We start from the raw sequence: 2,503 nt of genomic DNA, 5'->3' as shown, positions 1-2,503 counted from the left end.
GTACGTCCGCTCGTGCCCTGACTGTCAACGCCGCAAGCCCGCTCCTCACCACTCAGTCGGCCTGATGCAGCCTCTCCCTTGCCCTTCCCGGCCTTTTGACCGAGTTGGGATTTACCTCTGCGACCCCCTTCCTAACCCTGCTGCTGGCAACCCCTGGGTTACTGTAGCCGTCCACCACTTCACGCAGTAAGCCGAAACAGCGGCCCTTCCTACTGCTACGGCACCACACGTTGCATCTTTCATCAGTTCATTCTTCGCCATAGAGCACGCCGGGAAGTGCTGAGCGACCATGGGCGCATCTTTCTGTCCGAGGTTGTGGAATCCCTTCTCCCAACAATGTAAGATCACTCACCATACCGCCACAGCCTACCATCAGCAGACTAACGGTTTGACGGAACAGTTTAACCGCACCTTGGACGACATGCTGTCCATGTACATGTCTTCCGACCATTCCGACTGGGACAGGATCCTCCCCTTCATCACATACGCCTACAACACCACCACGGAGACCACCACTGGCTTCTCACAGTTTTTTCTTCTCAACGGGCGAGAACCTTCCTCACCGCTCGACACCGTACTTCCTTACCGGCCTGATGAGTCTCAGAGCGCAATGTCAAAGCGGTGAAACACAAACTCCAAAAAGGCTGCATCTTAGAAACTGCTTGAACCAGCCCTGCTCCTTGACGGATGAAGCCCCACTTCATCTGCAGCTGCATTCTTGGCAAATCGCGATCAGCGCGTGGCAATGAGCTCTTGCTTTGAGCGCCTTGGCTCCTAAAGCTGGCTCATGGTGAGGTTTCGGCTGTTGGCACTGCTCTCACTCTGTACCTCCCTGATTGAAGCGGAGGAGTTGCAAATGTCCCCAACCTTTTTCCATCAGTAGTGGAATGTGCCCTGCAAAAGAAAACCGTGTTACATGATGTTCATCTGAAATTGCTGTATGTACCGTAAGTTGCGGTATTGACAGGGCACACAACTTCTTTTTTTGCCTTCAAAACCTTCCTCTTCCATTTTTTTTCTCCATCTCTGGTAACTGCCTGTGCAGGACCAGCGTTCTCATTATGGTGTAGAATGGCTAGCTGGGTCCTATTCATAAAAAAGGAAGGGGTACAGGTGCAAAGACATACTTAGGGTTACTCTACAATATAAGTAAGCAAACCAGCGATGAGTAAGCGACGTACCGTGTACGCATCATTTCTGGTGAAAACGACAAAGACTTTGGGGCAAACCTAATCAACAGGCTGTGGAATGATTCCAAGCTGTATGTCTGCCCACTTGCCGAAAGCTTCTGTATGTCTTTCAGAAGTGCGTTTTCTGATGTCACAGCAACGAGCCTTGCAAAAGCTGGTGTGCCTGAAAAATTTTCACTTCTGAATGGATGCAACTAGAGGCACAAAACAGGACCATACCTGGTGAGAGCCACTTCCCATCTGGTATGCTACCATGCAGGCACCTTGGGTACGGGTCACCGTTGCCAGAGTGGCCAGAGTGGATGTTCACAACATGGTTCAGCGTGCCTAAAAAATACATTCATGAGCATACACTGATATGTCCTGGCCGTGAAATTCGGTGTTCTAAAAACATTTCTGCCTCCTGTTGAGATCAATGCACAAAATCAGATCTTTTTTGACATTAAAAGGGTATTTAAGAACACAGGTAGTCTTCACAAGTTACCACAGAGTGTGGTGAAGCATGACACTCGTATCTCAAAAACACCAACCAAAAACTGTCTCTTGCACTTTTATATCCTAATAGTTCCACCTTTTTATCGCAGGCATCATGCCAATGAAACTTTTATTTTTCCTCCATCTATATGGCATCCCTTAGCCAGTGCTCACTGTGTGCATTAAACAAATCAGCTGCTTACTTGTCACACTGGCAAACAAGTGGCCTTATATGATTTCAGTGCAAGCTTTTGGCAGCAATTTCCTAACTCTGCACCATTCCAGCTATGAGTGGGTGTTTAAATTTGGCTATATTGAAAGGTGGCAGAAGGATCAAAGCTTTCTCGGGAAGCATGAAATGTACACTCTTATCCCATTTCCTCTCTTTTCAAGCACTGACCTGTAGAAGTTTTGCTAAGGCAGCCCACATGCACATATGAGCATGTGACTCATGCCTACGTTTCATTAGCAACGTCTGCACGCAACTTACAAGTTCTGTCTCTGCACAAAAGTACAACAGCTTGCTTGTCTTCAGGACATAATTTCTCCCGCAGCCATAATGAATGTGGAAACATTTTATGTTCTGACCAGTATAGACGACTGATTCACCTATTGAATCTAAGGCTAGGTAAGGGCATATCTTTGAGCCACAAATTTAGTGAGTAGCAACTGAGGAAAAGGTGAATTCCAAAAAAGGCAAAATCCAGCAAATTCTAGCAGATTTTTGCACTTAAGGCAATATTCACACAAAATCGGCAGGCCTCGCTAGAAATTTAGGCTCTAAACTGCTAATCTGTTTATGGCACGATTCTCTGAACTACTGGCAGTGCAAAGTTGAT

At 47.0% G+C, this 2,503-nt stretch overlaps 1 pseudogene; it reads right to left on the bottom strand.

The window, feature by feature from the left end:
• Positions 1–732: 732 nt before the first annotated feature.
• LOC149326331 (uncharacterized) lies at positions 733–2,117 on the bottom strand (annotated as a pseudogene).
• Positions 2,118–2,503: the final 386 nt, after the last annotated feature.

The sequence above is a fragment of the Amblyomma mixtum genome, chromosome 10, assembly GCF_055824585.1.
Source record: "Amblyomma mixtum isolate Tamu chromosome 10, ASM5582458v1, whole genome shotgun sequence".
NCBI lineage: Eukaryota > Metazoa > Arthropoda > Arachnida > Ixodida > Ixodidae > Amblyomma > Amblyomma mixtum.
The sequence above is the reverse complement of the archived record's forward strand: the minus strand, read 5'-3'. Positions and strand labels throughout refer to the sequence as shown.